This window comes from Diceros bicornis, chromosome 25 (genome assembly GCF_020826845.1).
Source record: "Diceros bicornis minor isolate mBicDic1 chromosome 25, mDicBic1.mat.cur, whole genome shotgun sequence".
Lineage (NCBI taxonomy): Eukaryota > Metazoa > Chordata > Mammalia > Perissodactyla > Rhinocerotidae > Diceros > Diceros bicornis.
Window position 1 is genome coordinate 4,839,538 of NC_080764.1, and position 7,407 is coordinate 4,846,944.

The 7,407-nt window shown below is 46.7% G+C and overlaps 1 non-coding gene across 1 annotated transcript; it reads left to right on the plus strand.

The window, feature by feature from the left end:
• Positions 1-6,285: 6,285 nt before the first annotated feature.
• LOC131421957 (U6 spliceosomal RNA) lies at positions 6,286-6,387 on the plus strand. Its single transcript, XR_009223997.1, has one exon. It is a non-coding gene; the product is annotated as a U6 spliceosomal RNA (small nuclear RNA).
• Positions 6,388-7,407: the final 1,020 nt, after the last annotated feature.

Consider the following 7,407-nt stretch of genomic DNA (forward strand, 5'->3'; position numbering starts at 1 on the left):
AGTCCAGTCCCTCATTGCGTCTTAGTTTCCATGACTAATATTTTCCAGGGTCGACCCTGAACTACACACGATGGTCGCTTCTTGAGACAAAACAATAGAAGGGCATTCTTGCTTTGGTGGTTCGAAGTTAGGTCACTGTCCCAGGCTATCTGTCAGTTAGGAAAATAAACACTGGCACCCCCGCCCACCCCACCCCTGTCCCCATGGAGGGGAAGGCAGGCTGTGAACCTGAACACAATGGCTTTCTTTTTCCATTGGCTGTTACGGGGGATAAAGAATCACTTTCAAGGTGGGGTTAGCTGGAGGAAAATCAGACAACTTGCCCCTTGACCCACGGGGGAAAGGCCAGATCGGGCACTTCTTGGCTGGGGTGGAGGGGGGCCCGTGTGCTGCTGTTGCACGACTTGCTGTGTCTGGTCTGACGGGCGGAGGACACCAGGCCTGGGGCTGGCGGCTGCTCCAGGGACCTATAGGGGCGCCCAGCAATCCTGCCTCCTGTGCCTTCCTCTGCTTGGAACTCCCTTCTCCTCACACATTTCTCCTCCTCTTCTTCTTCTGCCTCCTTCTTTTTAGCAATATCCTTATTCCTTTATTTCTTGCTCTGTTGATCAGCAGAGACAGGATCTCTCTCCTGTCCTTGGAACATTCCTTTCTCGGTGTATCCTCTTCTTGTTTTACGAATGTGGTATTCTCTCCAGTCTCTCTAAGGATCCTAATTAGAGGGTTTTGTGGTTCTTTTTGTGGTTGTTTCACTCCTGCCCACTCCCTTAATTCTCTGTTACTTCAGGGATTCTGTTTTTCTGTTTGTTTACTTTGGTCTCCAATGTCAGAGGCTTTCCTCAAAATTCGATGCTCCTTGGTTGTTTCTCACATCGTATAAGGAGGCATTAAGGAGCTGATTCAGAGCCCTGTACAGGTGGGCAGGCCTGAACTGGTGGGTTTCAGTTTGGAGTGACCAGGTGGGTAGTGGCTCGCTAAATGTCAGAATATGGGAGGTTGGTCTTGAGAGAAGAAATGTTTTGCGGGGAATGGTATGGGGGCAGATGCCTAACCACCTGGGGTTCTCAGGAGTGGGTGGCTGACTGTTCTAGAAACCAACTTTTGCATTTATCTCGGAGAGACCGTTGTTCAAATCTGCTTCTACTGTGTATAGCTTGGGTAAGTCACTGTATCTTTCTAAGCCTCTGTTTTCTCGTCTGCAAGGAGGAGAGAATTCTAGTTGCTGAGTTGTTGAGCCTGCTCCCTTGGGTCTATGTTGCAATGGCATTACACAGGCGAGGGGTGAGGGGGGGTGGCCACAGGGCTCCACAACCATGATGTGCACTATTCATCGGGCCACCCCCAAATTAAGGGGAGTTACACCAGGTCTGCAGGACCCAAGGACCCCTGGGCACCCCAGGCCTGTGTGCTGCTTTTACGCAATGCCAAGTCCTTCCTTTCTCCGTTCCATCCTTTGTCTGCTGTGCAAATCCCCCCAAGACATCCCCCCCAGCACCTCCTCAAGGACAATGTGTGGTTCGCCCTAATTGCAATCCACCTCATTTGCATATGGCTTTATCATTATCATTCTCTGAACCTAAGCCACTGTGTTGCCAGGGCAACTGAGAGCTGAGCCTGCTCTGCTCACTCACTTGCTGTCAGGGAGACCCTGGCATTTCTTTGTCCAGCTCCAGCTGTGCTCGTGGCCCCCCCCCCCCCCCCCGGGAAGGCACAATCTGCGGTTTCCTCCTGCCTGTTGTTTCTCCACAGGGTCTCGGCGACCTTTACACGTGCCCCAGACTCACTGGATTTCTCCTGGCTGACTTGGAGTTGTGCATCCCTCCTCTGACACAGTGATCCCCACTCTTATTAATCCTGCCTCCACAGCCCGGCCCGCCCCTGGGTTCTTGTGATGCTTCATGAGACGATGTGCGTGCGCTGAGCACACGGGATCCTCCGGGCTGTTACAACAGTGACCTGTGTCGTGCTCCCATGGGTCCCCGCTCCATCCCAGGAACTCAGTGCACGTCTGTTGAATCCCCAGGCCCTGTCAGCTCCACCTCCTCCGTGGGTCTCTGGTTGGCTGCTTCTCCTCAGTCTCTCCATCTCATTCTTGCTCCGGCTACCAGCATCATGTGCCTGCCCAGCAAATGCGTTCTTTCACTCCATCCCTCTGCTTCCTCTTTAAAACATGGTTTAATTGGAACCTCAGGTGAATCTAATTGAACTACAGCTTAATTACAATCCTTGGTTCATGACACGCTCTGCTCAGTGAATCGATGAATCAATGAGTGACCCTCCGTCATGTTTGCTACTATCTATTTCAGAGATGAGATTTTTTTTTTTTTTTGGTGAGGACGATTAGCCCTGAGCTAACGTCCATTGCCAATCCTCCTCTTTTTGCTGAGGAAGATTGGCCCTGGGCTAACAACTGTGCCCATCTTCCTCTACTTTATATGTGGGACGCCTGCCACCACATGGCTTGATAAGCGGTGCTTATCAAAGTCTGCGCCTGAGATCTGAACCTGCGAACCCCAGGCCACCAAAGTGGAGTGCACGAACGTAACCACTATGCCACCGGGCCGGCCCCCAGAGATGAGAATTTTTAAACTATTTCACAGCTTAGTTGGGATAACCAGTGATGAAGGGCAAGGACAACCTTCGGTTAGCAAGCCCATAAATAAACCTCGGGCCACTCTGAGCCACGAGTTCCCGGCTTTTCCCTATAGTTATTAAGTACCCAAGTGGCTTCACGTTTCCAGGAGACCCCTCAAAGAGAGTGTGAATATGTTATAAAATTAACAGAGTGTGGACAGGGAGATCATCTAGGAGGGAGTAATTTGAGGTCAAGTATGTAAACTCTAGCTAACTCTTACCTGGCTAGTCTAGTTAGATGTGCCCTGACTGACCACGACATGTGGACGTCCCAAGAGTTTCTCTGAAATTTTTGCATCGTCCAGACTTCAGTCAGAGAAGGAGTGAGGGGAGGGGAGGACATGGAGAAAAACCCTCATAATAACTACTCATATGACAAATTGAGTATAAAAGGTCACATTTCAAAAACTCATTAACTCATTAACACTTTGGGGAAGGGGGGATTTAAACAAGCAAGAAAGAAAAAGAAACTCTGCCTTTTAATTCTGGTTCAGCTTACCAGCTTTGTGACCTTGGTCAAGTCATTTAATCACCCTACGATGTCACTGCCTCACCTCTTGCCCAGAATCTAGTAGGTTCTCAGTAAAAATTACGGTGCAGACCCACATCCATAGTTCCAATGGAGAGACCATGTAATAAATCATAACAGTGGCTGTGATTGCACAGGAAGGTGGCCAGCTCCCACGTAGGAAGCCCGACTTGGTGCCAGGCTAGTCACTGCTCACATCATAATCACGGTGCAAGGCGTGCGTTGTTACTTCCACTTTATCCACCAGGAAACAGACCCAGAGAGTTGAAGTGACTTGTCCAAACCCACAGAGTTGTCAGGTAAGTGGCTGCCTGAGCTCAGGTTTTCCTCACCCCGAAGTGTCTGTGTTTCTACTCTGGCAGGTAATCTGCATGGAGCCATTTTTAATCGACATATGCTGTATCTCCCTAAAGAGCTGTGAATTTTATTAGACGTGCCTCTAACAGCTGTGCTAGATCACCCCCCCTCCAAAAAAAAAAACAGGAGTCTTTCAAGCATGCAGAAAAGTCCACATCACGGCGTGCTGGGGGTAGAGCCCAGAACGCTGTAGCTGCTGCAATTAATGCCACTGCAAGTCAGATTATTTTTATGTATTTTTTGCTGAATCTATTACTCTCACCATAAAATATGATGACTTAATGTGAAGCAGCTACAATGTGATTGCCACGAATCTGTTTTGCTGAAGTCGATTAGTTTACCTTTGAATCCTTCTCGAGTGTTTAGTGTTTCCTGAGTCATTTTCAGGTCAGTTCTGGCCAGGAGACAAAACCATAGTAACCTCCATCACGGCCGTGCACCAGTCACCTGGACTAGGAACGGCCTGGGTTTCTGGAAATATTTTACAGAAGCAAACGTGCTGTACTGCAGTATTTTCACTGATTTGGTATATCCCATTTCGTTTGAGGTTTGGGGGTTTGTTTTGTTTTATACAGTCCCAGAAAAGGAATTCGAGGGTGAGACCTACCCAGATAAGCAAAGGCTCGGATGCCCCTCCCTGGTCATGAGGTGTACGCGGCTGATGCACTTGCAAATATCGAGCTGTGCCAGGGGCCCGCGGGGTGGAAACCCACAGTTGCAAACACAGCCTTGACCTCATCCCTTCAGCCAGCCTGGGGCTTTGCAAAGAAAGGCACAGAATTTTAAAATGTTACATGTCAATATCCTCAGTAATTGTTTTCAACATCATTAGAGGTTGCTGTTACTCATAGGACCATCCTCATTAAAAAGTGCTCACCACGTGATAGAGGCTTGTTTTACCGAGCACTTACTGGGCCCAGCGGTGGGCTGGGCGTTTTGTGGGAGAGGAAACAAAAAGATAACAGAATCCTCGCTGCCAAGGAGCCGAAACCAGTTGTGAAGACATGGCCCAATGGAAATAAAACAGGACAAGAGGTGACAAAAGTTTTCTAACCTGAACAGGGTTTTCTCCTCAGCTTCTTGAAAATGAAACCCATTCTATATTTGGCACATAAATTCCTCAACTCCAGTAACCTCAGACTTCTTTACCCGGTGCCCACGCCCGCCCACTCTTGTCTAGCGTTAAAGAGGGGTGGGCGCGCCCTAGAAGAGGTATTTCTCAGACGCATGTTCCATCCTGGGGCCTGGCAGCCTTGGCCAAAGATGACTCAGGTAAACATGTTACCAAGCTGAGCTGCCATTTGCCCTGCTAGGATCAGCCAGTAGTCATGCCAGGTATCCATCTCTACTCACCTGTGCAGCTTCCAGAAAATTCCCTAGCTTGTCTCCACTAGAATCGGGATGGAAGAGAGGGAGAGCAACAATTGGATTACCCCCTCCCTGCCAGGAGGAGAAAGAGGAAAGTTTCAGAAGACAGAAGAGGTGGAGAATCAACTGGCGTGAACAAACGTTAAGGATGCCAAGTACTGGGCTGGGGGCTGGGAGGACGGCCAGGAACGGAGATGTGTCCATGCCCTCAAGGATCTTACGGTCTAAAGGGGGCACATACATACATGACAAGATTACATACGTAATGAAAAGATTCGCAATGTGGTTACAGAGTATGGTAAGCTCTAGAAAGAAAAAAATGAAAAGGAAATGGAAAAGGTTATAAAGGGGACCGGATTTAAATTGGAAGAAGGGTCAAAGTGGACAACTTTAAAAGGAACATTTAGGGGCCAGCCTGCTGGCATAGTGGTTAAGTTCACGCGTTCCACTTCAGCTGCCTGGGGTTCATGGGTTCAGATCCCGGGCATGGACCTACACACTGCTCATCAAGCCATGCTGTGGTGGCATCCCACATAAAATAGAGGAAGATGGGCACAGATGTTAACTCAGGGGCAATCTTCCTCACCAAATAAAAACAAACAAACAAATAAATAATAGGAACATTTAAACTAAGACGTGCAGGAGTGGGTGTCAGCTAGGTGAAGAGGGCCAGGACAAGCGTGTTAACCAAGGGAACAGCATGAAGGGCTCCAAAGTGGGAAAGAGTTTGGAATGTTTGAGGAACTGAAAAGAGGCCAATGTAGCGAGAATGTTGTGAGCAAGGGAGAGGGCGGCTTGATGCTCTTATTTCATAAGCATATAATATACTGTACTCTGTTTAATGAACCCACCATGTGGCGAGCGCTATGTTGGGAACTGAGAACCCATCCCACTTTTGAAACCTTGTTCAGTTGTGACTGGCCGGCATTTGAATCCTGGCCTCATTACCTATGAGCCTGGTAGGAACTTTGCTTTCTTCTTAAAACTTTGGTCTCCCATCTGTCGGGTGGAGCTAATAACACTTGCCTCAGAGGATGGGGCTCTGAGTAGGTTGAGGAAATGTGTGGGACGTGCCCAGTGTGGTGTTGGACATGGGGTGGGCCCTTGTTCCAAAAATCCACCTCCACCAGCAATGTGGGCCCCCTGTCCAAAATAAAAGGGCTATTTAGCTCTGCAGCTGCCACTCCTTGCTTTGTTTCTTAGCTTCCTCAGAACCTGAGTGAGGGAGGAGGGATTATTTATTAGGGCTCTTTTGGAAATCTACCTCAAAAAGAAAAAACACCCAGAGGGCGTGGGGGACTCTATCTGCTCCTCATCTAGAGGAGGGAACTAACCCAGGAGATGGAAGGAAAGATTTTTCTTAAGGACAAGTATAAATGTTTAAAAAACTATGTTATGTGCTTGTTTTGGCAGCGCCTATACTGAAATGGGAATGACACATGGAAGATGGCATGGCCCCCAAGGGCGACGTACAGATTTGTGAAGCATCTCCCATTTTTTGAATCCAGGGAACAATGCAATAACATCTTTAAATTGCTGAACGGGAAAAAAAAGACCCTGCTGACCGTTTTGAAGAAGATGTTCTTCAGAAATGAAGGCGAAACAAAAATGTCTTCAAACAAAAGCAAAGGGAATTAGTCAGCAGCAAATAGGCACTGCTAGGAACCCCACAGGAGTTCTCAGGCTGGAGGAAAGTGACCGCAGACGGAAGCACTGAACTGCAGGAAGGAATGAAGAACACTGAAAAGGGTAAATATTGTGTAATGTTAACTATTTAGAGCGATAATAAATGACTAAATGCTAAACGCATAATAGCGATGGCACCAGGGTGGGAGGGGGATAATGGAGCCATGGAACATTCACCAAAATAGACCATGTGCTGAAGCAAGTCTTAACAGAGTTCAAAGGGCTGAAATCCCACAGAGTGTATTCTCTGACCACAGTGCAATTAAACAAGAAATTAATAACGGAAAGATCATTGGAGAATCCCCAAATGTTTGGAAATTAAGCAACACCCTTCTGAATAATCCATGGGTCAGAGAAGAAATCACAACGGAAATTAGAAAATACTTTTAACTGAATGATAATGAAAATAAATATATTGAAACTTGTGAGAAGTAGCTAAAGAAGTGCTTACGTGGAAATTTTTAGTTTTAAATGCATGAATTAGAAAATAAGAAGGTTGAAAATCAATGATCTAAGCTTCTGTCTCATGAAACTAAAAGAAACCCCAGTAAATTAAATCTAAAGAAAGTGGAAGGAAGAATGTAATTGAGAGTAGAAATCAATGAAATAGAGAACAGATGTACAGTAGAAAAAATTAACAAAGCCAACTTAGGTATTTGAAAACATTAATAAAATTGATAATCCCATCAAGACTGATTAAGGAAAAAACAGAAAAAATAACTCCCGCATTTTTTTCATCCCAATATCAGAAATAAAAAGGGGCCATCACTACAGATCCTAATGACATTTTAAATGTACTAACGGGATATTATGAACAAGTTTATGCCAATAAA